The sequence below is a fragment of the Oncorhynchus clarkii genome, chromosome 32, assembly GCF_045791955.1.
Source record: "Oncorhynchus clarkii lewisi isolate Uvic-CL-2024 chromosome 32, UVic_Ocla_1.0, whole genome shotgun sequence".
Taxonomy (NCBI): domain Eukaryota; kingdom Metazoa; phylum Chordata; class Actinopteri; order Salmoniformes; family Salmonidae; genus Oncorhynchus; species Oncorhynchus clarkii.
This window is the reverse complement of record NC_092178.1, coordinates 16756289-16779435: the sequence shown is the minus strand read 5'-3', so window position 1 is coordinate 16779435 and position 23147 is coordinate 16756289. Positions and strand designations below refer to the sequence as shown.

Genomic DNA, 23147 nt, shown 5'->3' with positions numbered 1-23147 from the left:
CTAGACGGTGTCAGAAGAAAGACCCAAAAATTGTCAGACTCCAGTCACCCAAGTCATAGACTGTTTTCTCTGCTACCGCACGGCAAGCGATACCGTAGAGCCAAGTCTAGACCAAAAAGCTCCTTAACAGTTTCTACCCCCCAAGCCATAAGACTGCTGATCCATTGATCAAATGGCCTCCGGACTATTACATTGTCCCCCCCCCCCCCTCTCCATTTGTTTTGTACACGGCTGCTACTCTCTGTTTATTATCTATGCATAGTCACTTCACCCCTACCTGACTCTGTACCGGTACCCCCTGTATAGAGCCTCTTTACTTTTAATGATTTTTTACTTTAGTTTATTTGGTAAATATTTTCTTAAATCTTCTTAAGGGCTTGTAAGTAAGCATTTCAAGGTAAGGTCTACACTTGATGTATTCGGCGCATGTGACAAATAAAGTTTGATTTAATACCGTAATTTACTTAAGCCTATATTTCAATACTTACAGGATATAGGCTACTGTATCAATCAATCATTCATTCGTTCATGTCATCACACATCATACGAAACATTTGTGATTTGAAATGCAATGAAGCATTTTCGTTTTTAAAATAACCAACTGACCCATGAATAATTAGCGTAAACAATAGGTTACATAAACTTCCATTTCGGCAAATGCATGCGACTGTTTATATTGTTCTCTCTCTCTCTCTCTCTCTCTCTGTGCCGCTCTCTCTACTGGTTCCTACAACATAATAAAAACTCAGGGATCAGGCTTTGGGCTCTGGTCAAAAGTAGTACACTTTGTAGGGAATAGGGTGCCAGACTCAGGCTGTCTTCATACAAGGCTAGAGGCACATTCAGGTGTTGTTATAGAAGCAGTACCTGTGCTTTTGATCCTTTTGTTAATACCACACATTAACTACTGTATGATTTTTCTGGGTGAATTTATGGAGATCATTCAATAAGGAACTGAGTGCTATAAAAAATAAAAAATAACATTGACTTTGGCTGACGATAAACTCAGTAGCACATTGACTTTGGCTGATGATAAACTCAGTAGCACATTGACTTTGGCTGACGATAAACTCAGTAACACATTGACTTTGGCTGACGATAAACTCAGTAGCACATTGACTTTGGCTGACGATAAACTCAGTAGCACATTGACTTTGGCTGACGATAAACTCAGTAGCACATTGACTTTGGCTGACGATAAACTCAGTAGCACATTGACTTTGGCTGACGAGTAACACATTGACTTTGGCTGACGTAGTAACACATTGACTTTGGCTGACGATAAACTCAGTAGCACATTGACTTTGGCTGACGATAAACTCAGTAGCACATTGACTTTGGCTGACGATAAACTCAGTAGCACATTGACTTTGGCTGACGATAAACTCAGTAACACATTGACTTTGGCTGACGATAAACTCAGTAACACATTGACTTTGGCTGACGATAAACTCAGTAACACATTGACTTTGGCTGACGATAAACTCAGTAGCACATTGACTTTGGCTGACGATAAACTCAGTAGCACATTGACTTTGGCTGACGATAAACTCAGTAGCACATTGACTTTGGCTGACGATAAACTCAGTAGCACATTGACTTTGGCTGACGATAAACTCAGTAGCACATTGACTTTGGCTGACGATAAACTCAGTAGCACATTGACTTTGGCTGACGATAAACTCAGTAGCACATTGACTTTGGCTGACGATAAACTCAGTAGCACATTGACTTTGGCTGACGATAAACTCAGTAGCACATTGACTTTGGCTGACGATAAACTCAGTAGCACATTGACTTTGGCTGACGATAAACTCAGTAGCACATTGACTTTGGCTGACGATAAACTCAGTAGCACATTGACTTTGGCTGACGATAAACTCAGTAGCACATTGACTTTGGCTGACGATAAACTCAGTAGCACATTGACTTTGGCTGACGATAAACTCAGTAGCACATTGACTTTGGCTGACGATAAACTCAGTAGCACATTGACTTTGGCTGACGATAAACTCAGTAACACATTGACTTTGGCTGACGATAAACTCAGTAACACATTGACTTTGGCTGACGATAAACTCAGTAGCACATTGACTTTGGCTGATGATAAACTCAGTAGCACATTGACTTTGGCTGACGATAAACTCAGTAGCACATTGACTTTGGCTGACGATAAACTCAGTAGCACATTGACTTTGGCTGACGATAAACTCAGTAGCACATTGACTTTGGCTGATGATAAACTCAGTAGCACATTGACTTTGTCTGATGATAAACTCAGTAGCACATTGACTTTGTCTGATGATAAACTCAGTAGCACATTGACTTTGTCTGATGATAAACTCAGTAGCACATTGACTTTGTCTGATGATAAACTCAGTATTTGGCTGATGATAAACTCAGTAGCACATTGACTTTGGCTGGATAAACTCAGTAGCACCTTGATAAACTCAGTAGCACATTGACTGGCTGACTGATGATAAACTTAGGTCAGTAGCACTGATGATAAACTCAGTAGCACATTGACTTTGGCTGATGATAAACTCAGTAGCACATTGACTGGGGATATGCCTTTCACTTCTTTAGTTTTTTATTTACATTTTTATTTAACCTTTAATTGTTAGCGCCCACACACATACTGTAGGAAAATACTTGATTGATGTAATTTTTTCACTGGCCCATATATGATCTTCTGCTTGCTGTTCATAGGCTTGGCTACACCCCACGAACAACCCTTTAAACATTACATTCTATATTCAACAGTTTCTTTTTAAATCCTCAAGGCCTGCCAAAAGCTCACTCTCAGTTTTGTAAAGTGTTTGAGTGCCCATTTACACTTTTGGTTAGGGGCTGCATCAGTCATGTGCCCTTTAGGGCTGCATCAGTCATGTGCCCTTTAGGGCTGCATCAGTCATGTGCCCTTTAGGGCTGCATCAGTCATGTGCCCTTTAGGGCTGCATCAGTCATGTGCCCTTTAGGGCTGCATCAGTCATGTGCCCTTTAGGGCTGCATCAGTCATGTGGAATAATTAAAAATAGACTGAGCGTCAGTCCACAGTGGTTTTCTCTGCCTTCTGACGGGTAATTTTAGCCATTTGGGGAAGTTGCATCTCGCACTTTGAAACTTCAGATTCAGGCCCTGTTCGAAAGCTATAACAATGTATCCTCCTTTCTTTCCATTCCTTGAACAAATCCCAGAACCATTGCTTATACCTAACTATTTGTGTTATTACTAGCGTCCTGTCCAGTGTACTTGTAGATGAAGCTGCCTCACGCTACCTAGTCAGTACAGGAGATATCTGACCTTGATGCTACAAGCTCTAGGGCTCCAATATCACTATACTGAGAGAATGGGTGGTATGAATAAACAGATTCATTATTTATGGGTAATGTAGTCTACTAGGCATACAGGAAGCCACAGAATACAGCAAACTAAACATAGCTGCCTATTGTCGGGTTACTACAGTGGGTTCAACCAGGACATTCAGTCCAGTGGACTAGCCTCGGCATGCTTTTTGCTAGCACTGAGCTGTGTGTGCCAGATAAAGTGAAAGCAGAGGCTGAGGCACCACTGTAGAGAGAGGGTAGTATTGATTTGCCCTACAGAGTTACATGCACCGATTACACAATAGACAAAAATGGTGCTGCCAGACCGATTACTTAATGCATTGTTTTTTTCCCCCGACTCAAACCACTGTTTCCTAAACTGAGCTGTGCCATTTAAGGGTTTATTAATAGAATGTTTTTATTTGAACAAATACCTGTTTTTTTTGTTTTTATCCGCCCCCTCTTAGAAAAGCCAACCACTTACAGTGACGCACTGCACGACCGAGCCAGAGGGAGATAGATGGAGAGTGAAACAGAGATAAGGGTGAGGGGTTTCTCCTTCTGAATGTAGTTTTTTTCTGCTGTTGGTCCCTCTTATTTCTACGCCTCCTGCTTCCACATACCACCACCTCCCTGTGTCCTCCTCCATACCACCACCTCCCTGTGTCCTCCTCCATACCACCACCTCCCTGTGTCCTCCTCCATACCACCACCTCCCTGTGTCCTCCTCCATACCACCACCTCCCTGTGTCCTCCTCCATACCACCACCTCCCTGTGTCCTCCTCCATACCACCACCTCCCTGTGTCCTCCTCCATACCACCACCTCCCTGTGTCCTCCTCCATACCACCACCTCCCTGTGTCCTCCTCCATACCACCACCTCCCTGTGTCCTCCTCCATACCACCACCTCCCTGTTACCATGACTCCCACAGACCAACCCAAAAAAACATTCATCCACGGCCAAGGTCATGTGACCCAGGAGTGTTTTTGTGTGTTGTGCCCCCCCCACACTCATAGAGGGCTCGAGCCGAGCGTTAATTTTCTTTGTTCAGGGTGGCTCGCCCATGATCTAAGGTCAGCAAGATTTGATGATGGTTGCTCAAGAGGAAGAGTGGGTCAGAGAAGTCACTACCACTTGATATTCCATGTTTCCCCCTCAAGTGCTTCTGGATGCATGTTTCTCCTGATGATGTTCCATATGATGTAATGTTGTGTTGAGACTGAGAGAAATCGAAACACCACTGCTACACACGTCTCGAGCTCTGATGTTCAAGTGTTTTAAGACTTGCACACTGCCTTTCACACCTAGCAACATTGCAGAAAGCAAAATTGCATTCTGTTATTAGGTAGGGCTGTTCTTTCTTAGGACACGGATGGTAGTGAGGCACCCCTGTATTTTCAGGACCTAACTGGCATAGCGTCAGTGTGTTGACATGGTAGAGTGAGTGGTGTTGTGTTATCAGGACCTAACTGGCATAGCGTCAGTGTGTTGACATGGTAGAGTGAGTGGTGTTGTGTTATCAGGACCTAACTGGCATAGCGTCAGTGTGTTGACATGGTAGAGTGAGTGGTGTTGTTTTCAGGACCTAACTGGCATAGCGTCAGTGTGTTGACATGGTAGAGTGAGTGGTGTTGTTTTCAGGGCCTAACTGGCATAGCGTCAGTGTGTTGACATGGTAGAGTGAGTGGTGTTGTTATCAGGACCTAACTGGCATAGCGTCAGTGTGTTGACATGGTAGAGTGAGTGGTGTTGTTATCAGGGCCTAACTGGCATAGCGTCAGTGTGTTGACATGGTAGAGTGAGTGGTGTTGTTATCAGGACCTAACTGGCATAGCGTCAGTGTGTTGACATGGTAGAGTGAGTGGTGTTGTTATCAGGACCTAACTGGCATAGCGTCAGTGTGTTGACATGGTAGAGTGAGTGGTGTTGTTTTCAGGACCTAACTGGCATAGCGTCAGTGTGTTGACATGGTAGAGTGAGTGGTGTTGTGTTATCAGGACCTAACTGGCATAGCGTCAGTGTGTTGACATGGTAGAGTGAGTGGTGTTGTTATCAGGACCTAACTGGCATAGCGTCAGTGTGTTGACATGGTAGAGTGAGTGGTGTTGTTTTCAGGGCCTAACTGGCATAGCGTCAGTGTGTTGACATGGTAGAGTGAGTGGTGTTGTTTTCAGGGCCTAACTGGCAGAACGTCAGTGTGTTGACATGGTAGAGTGAGTGGTGTTGTTTTCAGGACCTAACTGGCATAGCGTCAGTGTGTTGACATGGTAGAGTGAGTGGTGTTGTTTTCAGGACCTAACTGGCATAGCGTCAGTGTGTTGACATGGTAGAGTGAGTGGTGTTGTTATCAGGACCTAACTGGCATAGCGTCAGTGTGTTGACATGGTAGAGTGAGTGGTGTTGTTATCAGGACCTAACTGGCATAGCGTCAGTGTGTTGACATGGTAGAGTGAGTGGTGTTGTTATCAGGACCTAACTGGCATAGCGTCAGTGTGTTGACATGGTAGAGTGAGTGGTGTTGTTATCAGGGCCTAACTGGCATAGCGTCAGTGTGTTGACATGGTAGAGTGAGTGGTGTTGTTATCAGGACCTAACTGGCATAGCGTCAGTGTGTTGACATGGTAGAGTGAGTGGTGTTGTTATCAGGACCTAACTGGCATAGCGTCAGTGTGTTGACATGGTAGAGTGAGTGGTGTTGTGTTTTCAGGACCTAACTGGCATAGCGTCAGTGTGTTGACATGGTAGAGTGAGTGGTGTTGTTTTCACGACCTAACTGGCATAGCAGTGTGTTCATGGTAGAGTGAGTGGTGTTGTTTTCAGGACCTAACTGGTAGTCAGTGTGTTGACATGGTAGAGTGAGTGGTGTTGTTTTCAGGACCTAACTGGCATAGCGTCAGTGTGTTGACATGGTAGAGTGAGTGGTGTTGTTTTCAGGGCCTAACTGGCATAGCGTCAGTGTGTTGACATGGTAGAGTGAGTGGTGTTGTTATCAGGACCCAACTGGCATAGCGTCAGTGTGTTGACATGGTAGAGTGAGTGGTGTTGTTTTCAGGACCTAACTGGCATAACGTCAGTGTGTTGACATGGTAGAGTGAGTGGTGTTGTTATCAGGACCCAACTGGCATAGCGTCAGTGTGTTGACATGGTAGAGTGAGTGGTGTTGTTTTCAGGACCTAACTGGCATAGCGTCAGTGTGTTGACATGGTAGAGTGAGTGGTGTTGTTATCAGGACCCAACTGGCATAGCGTCAGTGTGTTGACATGGTAGAGTGAGTGGTGTTGTTTTCAGGGCCTAACTGGCATAGCGTCAGTGTGTTGACATGGTAGAGTGAGTGGTGTTGTTATCAGGACCTAACTGGCATAGCGTCAGTGTGTTGACATGGTAGAGTGAGTGGTGTTGTTTTCAGGACCTAACTGGCATAGCGTCAGTGTGTTGACATGGTAGAGTGAGTGGTGTTGTTATCAGGACCTAACTGGCATAGCGTCAGTGTGTTGACATGGTAGAGTGAGTGGTGTTGTGTTATCAGGACCTAACTGGCATAGCGTCAGTGTGTTGACATGGTAGAGTGAGTGGTGTTGTGTTATCAGGACCTAACTGGCATAACGTCAGTGTGTTGACATGGTAGAGTGAGTGGTGTTGTTTTCAGGGCCTAACTGGCATAGCGTCAGTGTGTTGACATGGTAGAGTGAGTGGTGTTGTTATCAGGACCTAACTGGCATAGCGTCAGTGTGTTGACATGGTAGAGTGAGTGGTGTTGTTATCAGGACCTAACTGGCATAGCGTCAGTGTGTTGACATGGTAGAGTGAGTGGTGTTGTTATCAGGACCTAACTGGCATAGCGTCAGTGTGTTGACATGGTAGAGTGAGTGGTGTTGTTATCAGGACCTAACTGGCATAGCGTCAGTGTGTTGACATGGTAGAGTGAGTGGTGTTGAGGGCCTAACTGGCATAGCGTCAGTGTGTTGACATGGTAGAGTGAGTGGTGTTGTTATCAGGACCTAACTGGCATAGCGTCAGTGTGTTGACATGGTAGAGTGAGTGGTGTTGTTTTCAGGGCCTAACTGGCATAGCGTCAGTGTGTTGACATGGTAGAGTGAGTGGTGTTGTTTTCAGGACCTAACTGGCATAGCGTCAGTGTGTTGACATGGTAGAGTGAGTGTGTGTTGACATGGTAGAGTGAGTGGTGTTGTTTTCAGGGCCTAACTGGCATAGCGTCAGTGTGTTGACATGGTAGAGTGAGTGGTGTTGTTTTCAGGACCTAACTGGCATAGTGTCAGTGTGTTGACATGGTAGAGTGAGTGGTGTTGTTTTCAGGACCTAACTGGCATAGCGTGCATAGCGTCAGTGTGTTGACATGGTAGAGTGAGTGGTGTTGTTTTCAGGACCTAACTGGCATAGCGTCAGTGTGTTGACATGGTAGAGTGAGTGGTGTTGTTATCAGGACCTAACTGGCATAGCGTCAGTGTGTTGACATGGTAGAGTGAGTGGTGTTGTGTTGGACCATGGCAGAACGTCAGTGTGTTGACATGGTAGAGTGAGTGGTGTGTGTGACCTAACTGGTTATCAGGACCCTAACTGGCATAGCGTCAGTGTGTTGACATGGTAGAGTGAGGTGTGTTGACAGTGGTGTTGTTATCAGGACCTAACTGGCATAGCGTCAGTGTGTTGACATGGTAGAGTGAGTGGTGTTGTTATCAGGACCTAACTGGCATAGCGTCAGTGTGTTGACATGGTAGAGTGAGTGGTGTTGTTATCAGGACCTAACTGGCATAGCGTCAGTGTGTTGACATGGTAGAGTGAGTGGTGTTGTTATCAGGACCTAACTGGCATAGCGTCAGTGTGTTGACATGGTAGAGTGAGTGGTGTTGTTTGACCTAACTGGCATGCGTAGTGTGTTGACATGGTAGAGTGAGTGGTGTTGTGTTTTCAGGACCTAACTGGCATAGCGTCAGTGTGTTGACATGGTAGAGTGAGTGGTGTTGTGTTTTCAGGACCTAACTGGCATAACGTCAGTGTGTTGACATGGTAGAGTGAGTGGTGTTGTGTTTTCACGACCTAACTGGCATAGCGTCAGTGTGTGAACATGAGAGAGCGAGTTGAATTATGGGCAAGCGCATTATAAAGCATTAGTTAGACTCCTAAAAACACAGTAGTAGTCTACTGCCTTGGCATCCTGAGGCCTATGAGGCTAATAAACATTGTCCTCTGATGTTATTTGGATGTGTTTAAACCCCCTTCCTTCTACTAGACTAATAGTAGAAATAGAAAAAATCAAATGAAAACCCTGGAATGCGTAGGTGTGCCCAAACTTTGGACTGGTACTGTATCTCAATGTCTGTTTTGAGGGCTCTGAGTTTTTCCCGACGTGACCTGACTAAGAAAAATTCCAGACCCCAGTGATGAACTCCAGCTAGGCCTGGTGGTGGTTGTGGTTTGTCTAGGTATTAAGAGCTCACATTCCATATCACCGAGCTTGCTCCTCCTCAAACATGCCGGACCTCCTTTCCAAACCCCTTCACTAATCTCCCAGCTATGTAAATTACACATCACTGTTAGCCTTAGAGCTGCAAACAGCAACAATAGCCTTGAGTCTTCTGGGCTGTGTAACAAATTGCACCCTATTCCCTACATTGTGCACTTCTTTTGACCAGAGCCCATATGGGCCCTGGTCAAAAGTAGTTTGTAAAATCATTGTAACTCTCTGTACCAGTGGAGGCTGCTGAGGGAGGGATGGCTCATAATAGTGGCTGAAACAGAGTAAATGGAATTGCATCAAACACATGGAAACTATGTTTGATGTATGTGATACCATTCCACTCCAGCCATTACCATGAGCCCGTCCTCGACAAATTAAGGTGCCACCAACCTGACGGGCTGAGGCGTTTGGTATTACCCGCTTTCCCTCTACAAATAAGAGCCGTCCTTTTGCGTTTCAGTAAATGTGGTTAGAATATTGAACTGTGGAACCCCTATGGAACTTTATTCCACGTCAAGTAACTCATACAAGCAGTAAAAGGACATTAAAAAACAGATAAAAATACACCTTATGGAACAGTGGGGATTGTGAAGAGACACACACACAGGCACAGACGCATTCATACAAACACACGATAACATACACACACTTACACGTGGATTTTGTTTTGTGGAAATGTGGTAGTAGAGTAGGGGCCTGAGGGCACACACTTAATGTGTTGTGAATGCATTGTAATGTTTTTAAAATTGTATAACTGGCTTCATTTTGCTGCACCCCATGAAGATAAGCTGCTGCCTTGTCAGGAACTAATGGGAATTTCTGATAAATACTAATACAATATTATTATTATCCCCTTTCCAAGCCTTAGTCAGTGTTTCTTTCTCACCCACCCCACACTGTTTTAGTTGTTACATTTCCCCTCTCGCCTATGAGTCTTTATTGGGTTTGACACTAGTGACTCGTGACTGAGTTAGGTTTGTAAGTGTGCCACAGTTCCATGCATTTGGCTCATTGCTTGAGACACTTGATATTCACTCTCTCTCTTACACACACACACACACCTCAATTTGTTATTTGGCTGTGTTTTAGGTAAACCCCCTTGCTCTCCATCTGATTGCCCCTATCCCCACAGTGGTGTTTGTGTGTGACCTGGTTTGTGTTTCCTGCTGAGCCGAGGAGCCCTGCAGCAGAAGGTCACACAGTCGGAGTGACTCACTGAAGCCTGTGGGTCCTGTCTGTCTCATGCTCCATCTGCCCCCCCCCCCCCCTCTCCTCTCTCTCTCTCCTGTTTACATCAGTGGAGGCTCATCAGAGAAGGAAGGGGAGGACCATCCTCCTCAGTGAATTTCATAAAAAATAGTGAAGCATTAAAAAAGTAATTATTTTTAGATTAAACTATACTAAGTTAAAGGCTGTAACAGACCCCAAAAAAGTATTGGTCGACCAAGAGTCGTCGGGTCTATTTGAAATTTGATAACTTGTATTTTTCCATATATAGACATATCCAATGTGTTTTAATCAAATCAACCATATGCACTGAGCTTGTCTGATGCTTTAAGTGCGCTGTTTGACACACAAAGGGAGGGAGTCCGACCGCAATTGATTTGTTTGTGCCAGGCCTGGGCTCAGACTTGCTGCACTGTGTTTTTTTTATTTATTTTTTACAGAGATTGACTGTGTGACTAGCACCCGTTGTCTCTCGCTCTCTTCCCTGCTGCAGCGACCACCACAGAACATCAACAGTGTTTATAGTGTTGTCTCTCTCTCCTCCCTGCTGCAGTGACCGCCACAGAACATCAACAGTGTTTATAGTGGTGTCTCTCTCTCCTCCCTGCTGCAGTGACCACCACAGAACATCAACAGTTTTTATAGTGTTGTCTCTTTCTCCTCCCTGCTGCAGTGACCACCACAGAACATCAACAGTGTTTATAGTGTTGTCTCTCTCTCCTCCCTGCTGCAACGACCACCACAGAACATCAACAGTGTTTATAGTGTTGTCTCTCTACCCTCCCTGCTGCAGTGACCACCACAGAACATCAACAGTGTTTATAGTGTTGTCTCTCTCTCCTCCCTGCTGCAGCGACCACCACAGAACATCAACAGTGTTTATAGTGTTGTCTCTCTCTCCTCCCTGCTGCAGCGACCACCACAGAACATCAACTGTGTTTATAGTGTTGTCTCTCTCTCCTCAATGCTGCAGCGACCACCACAGAACATCAACAGTGTTTAGTGTTGTCTCTCTTTCTTCCTGCTGCAGCGACCACCACAGAACATAAACTGTGTTTATAGTGTTGTCTCTCTCTCCTCCCTGCTGCAACGACCACCACAGAACATCAAGTGTTTATAGTGTTGTCTCTCTACCCTCCCTGCTGCAGCGACCACCACAGAACATCAACAGTGTTTATAGTGTTGTCTCTCTACCCTCCCTGCTGCAACGACCACCACAGAACATGAAGTGTTTATCTCGCTGTCCGTGTTGCTGAAGCTGCAACATAATTAAGGGGTCTGAATACTTTATGAATGCACTGTACAGTGTACTAAAAGTATTACAAGTAAATGTAATTGCTAAAATATACTTAAGTATCAAAGGTAAAAGTGTAAATAATTTCCAATTCCTTATATTAGCAAACCAGAAGACATTTTCTTTACAGATAGCCAGGGGCACACTCCAATACAGACATCATTTACAAACAAAGAATTTGTGTTTAGTGAGTCCGCCAGATCAGGGGCAGTAGGGATGACCAGGGATGTTGTCTTGATAAGTGTGTGAATTGGACAATTTTCCTGTCCTGCTGAGCATTCAAAATGTAATGAGGACTTTTAGATATCAGGGAAAATGTATGGAGTAAAAAGTACATTCGTATATTTAGGAATGTAGTGGAGTAAAAGTTGTCAAAAATATAAATAGTTAAGTACAGATATCCCAAAAACCTTCTTAATTAGTACTTTAAAGTATTTTTATAGAAGGACTTCACACCACTGATTGTAGATATGTAGTGGACTAATGATGTGTTGTTTTGTAGTGGTAGAGTAGTGGGGTAATAATGTCCTGTATGATGTACAGTTTTTTAAATAAATATTTTTAAAGAAGTGTGATGTAATTTCCTTAGTCTTGTTTAGACCCCAGGAAGAGTAGCTGCTGCCTTGACAGGAACTATTGGGGATCCTTAATAAATATAAATACACGACAGACTCAAAATATGTCCCAAATTGCACCCTATTTCATATTTAGTGCACTACTTTTCAACAGGGTCAGAATAATCAAAACATTGCGATTGGTAACTGATGCTTATGTGTAGGCTGGGAGAGTGGGAGATGCATCATGGGAGATGCATCATATCACATCTCATTATTTTAATAGCTACCATTGCATTGTTATAACAAAGAACATAGTAACTAGTAAAGCCCTAGTTGTGTGTGCTGCTTGGCACTTAGTTAGATCATTTTTGTGTGTGGGCTTGTTTCCACTTTAGCAACACTGTAAAGTTAATGTGCCTGTTTTTAGCATCTTCCCACAGGGAATCCCTAACCGTGTGACTTTCCCTTCCCTGTCAAGGACTCTTCTGAGTGGGGACAAGTCCCCACATTCCCCCAGGCCCCCAAGGCTCATTCTAGGGAGAGTTTGAGGAGAGAACAATGCAGTACATCGCTGTAGGCTAATTGGTTTCCTTAGCATATGCGCTCATCTCCAAGGAGACAGCGTCTCGCTAGCGCGCTATGCTAGCTCTGTGGTGGGCAGGGAAGACCAGGAGGAAAGAGCAGGCTGTGTTTTTAGAGCTGCTTGTCTGGGCCGTGTGGAGAACTACTTTGGGGAGCGATGAAGTAGTGGTGGTGTACTTTTTTTTTTTAGCCTGGTAAAATATATGTTATGATAGTAGCTCTTCTGGTTTTGGGGTATCTGGAATTGCTGTAGCTCACGGTATGTGGATCACGACCACTGGGGCTTGGCAATTAACATAGCAGAAGATTTCCCCCTCGCAATAGATTGCACTGAATGTAGGCCTTACTGACAGACAAATGACCCAATAAGGTACAGTACAATCCCAGCTAACACAGAACATTCCCGTGACGTTCACTAAAGGATATTTTGTATCTTTTTAATTATTCTTCTTTTTTTTTTACAAATAACGTTGCCACAATGTTCTGAGAACCAACATTTGATAGATGGGATATCTGTGCCTGTCTGGGACAATTGTATGATAACATTTGTAAATGTCAAACTGCGAGTGGTGGGGTTAAATGCTGTTAAAAGAGATTGTGTTGAAATGTTTTTTTGAAAGACATTATGTGAAAAAGCTGAGCTCTTATGGCCCACTAGACCAGTGGGGTTTGGTGCTGTTTAAAATGAGGGAGGCCGACTTATTTAAAAAAAATTAGGAGCATGGCCTTCTTTCTATTACAGCATATTGGATGACTGCTATTCATATTCCATTCACCCAGCTCAATGTAACATGGATAGATTTAGGCTACTAAACTCAGCAACAACAAAAACACTTCCCTTTTTCAGGACCCTGTCTCTCAAAGATAATCTTTCAAAATCCAAATATTTTCACAGATCTTCATTGTAAAGGGTTTAAACACTGTTTCCCATGCTTGTTCAATGAACCACAAACAATTAATGAACATGCACTTGTGGAACGGTGGCTTGTGGAACGGTTACACCGAGGCCTGTACTCTGGAGCGGGATCGATTTGGAGGTGGAGGGTCCGTCATGGTCTGGGGCGGTGTGTCACAGCATCATCGGACTGAGCTTGTTGTCATTGCAGGCAATCTCAACGCTGTGCATTACAGGGAAGACATCCTCCTCCCTCATGTGGTACCCTTCCTGCAGACTCATCCTGACATGACCCTCCAGCATGACAATGCCACCAGCCATACTGTTCGTTCTGTGCGTGATTTCCTGCAAGACAGGAATGTCAGTGTTCTGCCATGGCCAGCGACGATCCCGGATCTCAATCCCATTGAGCACCCCTGGGACCTGTTGGATTGGAGGGTGAGGGCTAGGGCCATTCCCCCCAGAAATGTCCGGGAACTTGCAGGTGCCTTGGTGGAGGAGTGGGGTAACATCTCACAGCAAGAACAGGCAAATCTGGTGCAGTCCATGAGGAGGAGATGCACTGCAGTACTTAATGCAGCTGGTGGCTACACCAGATACTGACTGTTACTTTTGATTTTGACCCCCCCTTTGTTCAGGGACACATTCCATTTCTGTTTGTCACATGTCTGTGGAACTTGTTCAGTTTATGTCTGTTTAAACTTATGTTCATACAAATATTTACACATGTTAAGTTTGCTGAAAATATACACAGTTGACTGTGAGAGGACATTTCTTTTTCTGATGAGTTTACATACGTGATACTCACATTCTCCTTATACCCATCATGAGGTTGCTACAACGTAGCCTATGAATGGAAGTTTACAATGTAGATGCACAGGTCAAGAGAAACATTTGAGTAATCAAGATGACAGACGGTGACATATACAATACTGCCTTTGCAGACTCTTGCCTGCGTTTGGCTGATCTAGGCTGCAACCATTAATCCAGTAGTTTCAAATGAGTTTCTATTGGACAGATTCTGGTATGTTTAGCCCCTTTTTGTTCAATTTGTTTCCGTTTAAGAAACGTTTTTCAACAGAATTGGCGGAATGAATAACCCTGAACACCCCTGATCACACGCAAACACAATTCACTTTCATAGCAGCCACATGAAAACAACATGATCACTTTTCTCATTGAATAAATAATTATCAGATCTACTCGATCTCCTTTTCCTTTCACTTGTGGACTTCAGTGCACAACACATCAGCTGTCCGTGACCAAGCTAAAAAAAACTTTCCAAGCCAAACCATCATGACCGTTACACACAGCCTACATCATTGTCACCATATTAGCTAACATCATAGTCAACATAACTACTTCAGCTAATGCAGTAGTAAACCCGCTACAATCATGCAGTACAGTCAGCAAGCAGTTTAGCAGTTACACCTGCAGGCCCCTGGGGCAATACATTTATTCAAACCAAAAGCTTACCTTGACTTGGATGAGTTCCAGTGTTGGATAACCATAGCCAGCTAGCTAACATAGCATCCCTCTCATTTGAGCTGGGTGTTTCAGTAGGCTAAACTAGCTAGCTGCATTCACTAGTTAAGTGAAAGTGAAAATAAATACAAAATATAGCTCTCGCTCACGCTTCTTTATTTTTGAAGAAATGAATTTGTTCAAAACTATTGTATTTTTCTCTCGGAGTCAACTACTCACCACATTTTATGCACTGCACCCAACACTTAGTTCATTGAGGCTGTAATGTTAAGATCCTGTCAGGGTTTGGCTCATTCTACCATTTGTGCATAGAGTCTACTGCATCAGTGAGGCAAGAGGGCAGGCAGAGGTGGAAGAGCGAGTTTGGCTACGTCCCAAATGGTCACGTCCCAAATGGTCACGTCCCAAATGGCCGCCTATTCCCTATATAGTGCACTGGGCCCTTGTCAGAAGTTGCGCACTGCATAGGGAATAGGATGCCTTTTGGGACGCAACCGTTGTGGTGGTGGGTAATCACCATGGCTCCCTCTGCTCAGAGCTCTGACTTTTCCTTTCCAACAATAATGATCGTTTCCTCAGCTAAAACCACAGCATTGGTTGGACTGAGACAACTGGTATTTACAGTGAATGAGCTTTTCAGGAGAAGATGCACCACAGAATGAATTCCTAACACAACAATGACCAAAATTCCATTCATGTCACTACAAGTAAAGAATGTTGTAGTGACATGAATGGAATTTTGGTCACTGTTGTGTTAGGAATTCATTCTGTGAAGTGGCCATGTGTTAAGGGATTTGAATACCTTACGTCACTCTTTCATTTATCTAGTTCTCCTTGAAAACTTTTGGTGTCTTGCTCTGTGTTTTATCCAGGCCTATGACTTGACACCACATCAGGGTAACGTTCAGTAGGGAAATGTTGTGGAATGTTGCAGATAGATGATACCTTATTCCACATGTCAGAGGCATCTTTGTTCAACATACTATATGTCTATATCTGAACATTTCCCACCGTTGTGCCATGCTGAATGTGGCCCAGTACATGTAGCTGTGAGTGTGACACATTGTTTTTCAGGTTGAGGTAACTTCCTGTGAGCAAGGCCTTCAGTCTCGGATTCGTTTGTCTCATCTTTGAATTGTGCCGCTTTTTTTACCCGTCTGTGTCGCTACAGACCGGTTTCCTCTTCTCTAGACAAACGCCTACTTCCTCCTCCTGTTAACCTCTCTCTAATTCTTTCTTTTGCTCTTTTTCTGTGCTCAAGGCAAGGCACTGTGAAGTTTAGTTTAAAACCCTTGATTCTGTGACTGCTGGGCCCATAAGGATTTATTTTGTATTTGTGGCTAGCTAGTGTTAGTGTAATTCATTTTTTGTTTAGTTTTGTTGTTGTGGATTTGAAAGAAGACGTGTTGGAGGCAGGACCAGCAGGTTGAACTCACTAGCTGGTTGTCGTCAAGGTTTCCGGGTGAGTCCTCGGTCTTCTCTTCTTGTTGTGTACTGTACTCACTGCTCAGGCTGGAAAGGGGTGCATTGGGCCGAAGGGTGTGGCCCTAATTTAAGGGCTCTTTTCCTTTGCCCTCCTCACCCTCTGTGTCCTCTAACCCTTTGGGCATAGACCCGGTTCAGACCATAGAATTAGAATAACCATACATCACAATACCAGGTCAGCCATTCTGAGTTAACCCATGAGTTTCAAAAAAATATATGTCATTTAGCAAAAGCTTTTATCCAAAGTGACTAGTCATGTGTATATACATTTTACACTAAGGGGGGTCCCAGGAATTGAAACACACTATCCTAGCATTGCAAGCACCATGCTCTACCAACGGAGCTACAGCCAAATTGCCATGGTCAGAGGTTCTACTCATTCTTCATCTATGGTTCAGACATAAGGGTAGAGAGATGAGATGGTGAATAAGCATAGTCTGGTTAGCCCTGACAGATCAGCTATTGCAGGGTTATGATGAGGAGAGTGCTGGGCATGTTATTGTTTTGACATGTATTGCCTGAATTTGACCCAAAGAATTATACCTGCGAAGTCTTTGAACTTCAAAGAGTTGGTTTAACGTTGGACCAGAGCTAGCCCTTGACCATGGAGTCATGGATTACATGTAATCGGTTACTTGTAAGGGATTACAAAAAATACTGTAACTGTAATCTTATGTTATCAGCAAAACTATTGTAATCAGATTACAGATACTTGTGAAAAATAGATGATTACTTTGAGGATTACTTTTCAATTCAGAAAGGATGTTTGCGGGAAAAAAAATCTTTGACACTTCTCTGTTTTCTCAAAGGCATTCAAGTCAGCATTTAAACAAGGTACAAGTAGGGCAGGTAGCCTACACACACACACACACACACACACTGGCAAGGATTTTCAGCTGTCAGGCATTCAGACACTGGAATACATTTTTGAGTGACAGTGAGGCGCATTGTTGAATTTTTTTGTGGGACTGGAAAAAATGCCCAGAATGTTATTAATCAGTTCCATTCTTTTTTAAATAACGGTTCGGCTCCGGAACAGTATAGATAATTTTCGTTCTGGTGTTCTGTTCCCTGAACGGGTTCCAACCCCTGGTTTTAGGGTTAAAATGTGAAATGTCTTCGGGGGTTCGAGGAGAGGGTTGCTGAGCTATTGGATTGTTATTCTCAATCGTCACCAAGGTTTTAATTGTGAACAAACTGAGTAAAACAGCACACAGTTGGAAGTCAAGAAATGTCTTTGAGATATTGTTGTGTATAAGAAAAACATTTAAATAAAAGAATTGGCTGTGCTGCTCATTAGATATGGGCGTGGTTGTTATAGTAAGGTCACACCTCTGTTTGGATTGATGCAGGCTTTCTGTGTGATTCTTTACTTTTATTCAGGATGGTGTCAACAAAATGTCTCTTGATTGTTGCTGACTCTCTTTGTTACACTCTTTCACTCCAGTGTTTAATTGGTATATTGTAACTACTTCGCCACCATGGCCTATTTATTGCCTTACCTCCCTTACCTCATTTGCACTCACTGTATATAGACTTTTTTCTACTGTATTATTGACTGTATGTTTGTTTATTCCATGTGTAACTCTGTGTTGTTGTATGTGTCAAACTGCTTTGCTTTATCTTGTCCAGGTTACAGTTGTAAATGAGAACTTGTTCTCAACTGGTCTACCTGGTTAAATAAAGGGGAAATAATTATTTAATTTAAGTGCCGATTTGGCAAACCCTTTTGGTTTCACTGATTTGGGTCCACTGTTTATTACAATCTTGGCAGGGATATTCAAATCTAAGTCTTGAGGTCTGCAGTACTGCTGTTTTTCCTCTTTTACGTGATAATGAATTGCACCCACCTGGTGTCCCAGGTCTAAATCAGTCCTTGATTACAGGGGTAGAATACAAATCATCAGTGGATCTGGCTTCGAGGTACAGCCTTACCCTTTAGATCTTAATCCCGAATCACTCCCCTCACTTACACATCTACAAAACTACCAGGAGTATAGTCTACAAGCGGATTTGGTGTTTTAGCAACATGAGTTTAGAGAATTGCTGTCCCCTCAGCAGGCGTGTTGTGTACTTCAGCGGAGTGACTCCAGTGCTGTTAATTGCTGTGAGAGTTGTTGTCAGCCCGCTGGCACAAACTTCTGACAGGATATCCTGCTTGCTGCACAAGAAACAAGGGCATGTTTGTGAAACAAAGCGGTCTGCTGAGATGGAGACAGTTAGTATTAGTATTACTATAGTAGCCTACTGAGACAGAGACCGTTAGTATTACTATAGTAGCCTGCTTAGATGGAGACAGTTAGTATTACTATAGTAGCCTGCTGAGATCGAGACAGTTTGTATTACTATAGCAGCCTGCTGAGACGGAGACATTCAATGGTAGTAGTACTGTAGTAGCCTGCTGAAACAGAGTAGTCACAACACACTGACATTAATGGCATAGTTTGTGTGTGTGCCTGTGCCGACTATCTTTAGAAAGCTGGGTGTGACTAAGATGCTCTGTGAGAGAGAATTTTGAATGAGGAATTTCTTATAATTGACCATTTCTCTACATGATTTCTCCACACGGTTTTAGTGAAGTTCAACTTTGAATTTGATGCCTATGTCACTCACAACATGGCTGTTCTGTTCCCTTTTCTTACAGTTCTGCCACTTTTCTCTCCAGTTCCCCCCACTCTTCCTATTTCTCTTCTTCTTTCATTGTTTTGTCCACCAGTGTCTACCACCCAGGGGGAACTCGGATAGATGTGGGCACAGTTTCACAGGGCAAAGAGAAGCAATCTCATTTTCAATGAGCTCTTACCAGGCTTTTTCCTATAGGAACTGTGGGTGGTTCTGTGTGAATACCAACTACAGGTGTGTGTTACAGGCTAAAACATTCATACATGAATTAATTAATGAATATCCTCCTCCACAGAGGGTAGGGGAGGCTTTTTAGACTTGTGACGGCAGGGGCGGATTGGCCATCTGGCAATTCTGGCAAATGCCAGATGTGCTGGACAGTTTTTAGTTGGTTGGGCTGGTTGAAATTGACATACAAAAATATATTTTTTCCCCAAAAAATGAAAAAGGGGAAAATGGACAGCCAGCGACACATCGGCCTGTTAAGATTTTTATAAAGATTTTTGCAATTTCTCTGTTATACTAATCTACAATGAGCTGATCAATGGGCAAGGCCAGCTGGCCTGGTTTTCTGATGGGCTGAGCTGAGGTCACGCAAACTCTCATTCAAATTCAAACCTGGCATCATCAAAGAGACCTGTTCCGACTCTCTCATCAGTTAGACAGACAAGATCATAGATCATAAAAAACTTAGAGTGGGTGCCTATAAACGTAGAAAGGGAACATTCTACGTTGTCACCTCACACAAAATGTCCTAAAACCATAATTTGGTCAAATAGTGAAGTCCATTATCCTCGTGATTCCTCTAATGAAGTGTGTGCCCTGCCCCTGTATCTGCATCACTAGGGCCTGCTGCTGTAATGAGCAAGCCACTCCCCTTTCCCCCCATGCCTTAAGAGAAGAACATTTCTGATCATATCAAATGTAAAAATCCAATTAGGGGAAAAAACAGCAAGGCCTCAGCTTTCTGTAGGTATAATTGTTATTTCTCAACACTCAATATTCTGCTCAATAGCCAATATTTTACAACCAAGATATTTGATATTGTCTGTTGTACCTCCAGACAGAGACCCCAATAATAATAACAGGGACACCCCTGTGTGGAGGTACAACTCACCACTATAACTGTGTCTCTGTCTGGAGGTACAACTCACCACTATAACTGTGTCTCTGTCTGGAGGTACAACTCACCACTATAACTGTGTCTCTGTTTGGAGGTACAACTCACCACTATAACTGTGTCTCTGTCTGGAGGTACAACTCACCACTATAACTGTGTCTCTGTCTGGAGGTACAACTCACCACTGTAACTGTGTCTCTGTCTGGAGGTACAACTCACCACTATAACTGTGTCTCTGTCTGGAGGTACAACTCACCCCAATAACTGTATCTCCAGACTGAGACACAGTTATAGGGGTGAGCTGTACCAGTGGTGTTTCTGCATATTGTATTCGTTTTAAACATGAACTGGTTAAAAAAAGAGGAGGACCATGTCTCATCAGTCACTGGTACAGAAATGGTTGAGAAATGCTGTACTGTCAATGTTGTGCTGCTGCTTGTGTCTAAGTCAGAGAAGTAGTGCGCGTGCATGGATGGTGGTCTGGCCAGCCGGGGGGTGGGAGGATGTTGGGGGTGCAGCGATGCGGGCTGGTATGGATAAAATACCAGGGCCAAATTCTTGTCCCAGTTCACCCCTGGGGCCGGGTGTGTTTGTGTGTGACACTCTCCCAGGGTGTCTGAAAGGGGACACTGAAAGTAGGCCTTGGTGATATATCGAATTAATTTAAATAATTGGAATTTATGTTTTTGCAAGATATTTCAAATGCCTCCCATGAATCATTGGCATTCAAGTCCGCTTGTTCTCATGTATTTTTGGTGTCATGTCCTTCACTCCTCCGTGCTGTGTGAGCCTTACCATTTACCATTTGTGTGAGCCTTACCATTTACATGTACCATTTATTTTGGACATTGTAGAATCAAAACTATGGAATAACACATATGGAATCATGTAGTAACCAAAAAAGTAAATATATTTGAGATTCTTCAAAGTAGCCACCCTTTGCCTTTGACAGCTTTGCACACTCTTAGCATTCTCTCAACCAGCTTCACCGGGAATGCTTTTCCAACAGTCTTGAAGGAGTTGTTGGCTGCTTTTCCTTCGCTCTGCCATCATACTCATCCCTGACCATCTCAATTGGTTTGAGGTCGGGGGATTGTGGAGGCCAGGTCATCTGATGCAGCACTCCATCACTCTCCTTCTTGGTCAAATAGACCCAAAATAGACCTTACACAGCCTGGAGGTGTGTTGGGTCATTGTCCTGTTGAAAATTCAAATGATAGTCCCACTAAGCGCAAACCAGATGGGATGGCGTATTGCTGCAGAATGCTGTTGTAGCCATGCTGGTTAAGTGTGCCTTGAATTCTAAATAAATCACAGACAGTGTCACCAGCAAAGCACCCCATACACCATCACACCTCCTCCTCCATGCTTCACTGTGGGAACCACACATGCGGAGATCATACAAATGGACTTTGGACTCATTAGACCAAAGGGCAGATTTCCACTGGTCTAAGGATGTCTTTTCTTCTTATTGGTGTCCTTTAGTAGTTGTTTCTTTGCAGCAATTTGACCAGGAAGGCCTGATTCACACAGCCTCTTCTGAAGAGTTGATGTTACTTAAACACTGAAGCGTTTATTTGGGCTGCAATTTCTGAGGCTGGTAACTCTAATGGACTTGTCCTCTGTAGCAGAAGTAACTATTTTTCTTCCTTTCCTGTGTGTTCCTTTCCTGTGGCGTTCCTCATGAGAGCCAGTTTCATCATGGTGTTTGATGGTTTTTGCAACTGCACTTGAAGACACTTTCAACGTTCTTGAAATTTTCAGTATTGACTGACCTTCATGTCTTAAAGTAAAGATGGACTGTAGTTTCTCTTTTTGCTTATTTGAGCTTTTCTTGCTATAATATGGACTTGGTCTTTTACCAAATTGGGATATCTTCTGTATACCAACCCTACCTTGTCAGAACATAACTGATTGGCTTAAATGCATTAAGAAGGAAAGAAATTCCACAAATTAACTTTTAACAAGGCACACCTGTTAATTGAAATGCATTCCAGGTGACTACCTCATGAAGCTGGTTGAGATAATGCCAAGAGTGTGCACAGCTGTCATCAAGGAATAGGGTGGAAACCTTGAAGAATCTCAAATATAAAATATATTTGATTTGTTTACTACATGATTCCATATGTGTTATTTCATAGTTTTGATGTCTTCACTATTATACTACAATGTAGAAAATAGTAATAAAGAAAGAAAAACCCTTGAATGAGTAGGTGTGCCCAAACGTTTGGTACTGTATAATGTGAATGGCCCATATGTTTGAAAATGTTTTTGATATTATTTTTAGGGTATATCGCCCTACACTAACTGAAAGCATGGCTAGAGCGTGGGCAGGTTTCAGTGTGCCTGTGAAGTGAACGTTGCAGCCTTGAAGTGTGTGTGTTGTATATGTGTGTGTCTCCATGTCTGTCTTGGTTTGTGAAAGTGTCTCGCTTCAAGCTTCTGTTTTGGTGTGTTGGGGTATGTCTGTTTTTAACGTCACCTTTGAAGCGGATGTTTCAGTGTATTTGTATGTTTCCAACCCTTCTCTCTCTGTGTCTTTCCGTCTAAGACTCGAAGACGGTGATAACTCACTGTGCATGTCTCTATGACCTTTTTGTTTCTTACACAGATAAAGGCTCCTGCCTTCTTTATAGGCTGTCTGTGGCACGGTGTCACACCCTGGCCCCTTGGTGAGCCAAGGCTCTTTGTAGAAGTGTCAGATTAGCACTAAGGTTTAGGCTCTTTTGAAATCCATACAGGATGCCAGCGCCCTCTGGTCACACCTGAGAAATCCCCTCCCTGCCGCTTAGGAAAGTTGAAGAGGATTCATTTTCTAAAGTTAAAAAAAAGAAAAGTGAGAAAAAAGTCAAGCATGTGTTGTTCTCAGCCATCGAGTGTGATTGACTGTGGCTGCGTGGGTTGGTGTAGCTGATGTTGTTTGTTCGTGAGATGTGTGTTGGTGAGTCGTAATACTGTAGAAAATTACAATATTACATCTGGGCTTCTGCATTAAGACACATTGATCACAAACTGTCAAACATCCTATTTTTGATCATGATTTATAGATTATGTAGGCTCAGGCTGTGGGAACTG

General features: G+C 43.4%; 1 protein-coding gene across 11 annotated transcripts in view; it reads left to right on the top strand.

Annotated features, from left to right (window-relative positions):
- Positions 1–23147, top strand: part of LOC139391712 (engulfment and cell motility protein 1-like) — a 195343-nt gene that overhangs the window by 41530 nt on the left and 130666 nt on the right. For 3 of the 11 annotated variants that reach the window (XR_011629600.1, XR_011629602.1, XM_071139197.1), the window contains exon 1: positions 16037–16307. The exons of 3 other annotated variants lie outside the window; for them this stretch is intronic. The gene's annotated coding sequence lies outside the window, so the exon portion shown is untranslated. Of the gene's footprint in view, positions 1–3793; positions 3871–16036; positions 16308–23147 lie in introns of those variants that run through there. 5 more of the 11 variants (XR_011629603.1, XM_071139202.1, XM_071139200.1 and 2 more) reach the window with 2 other exon arrangements.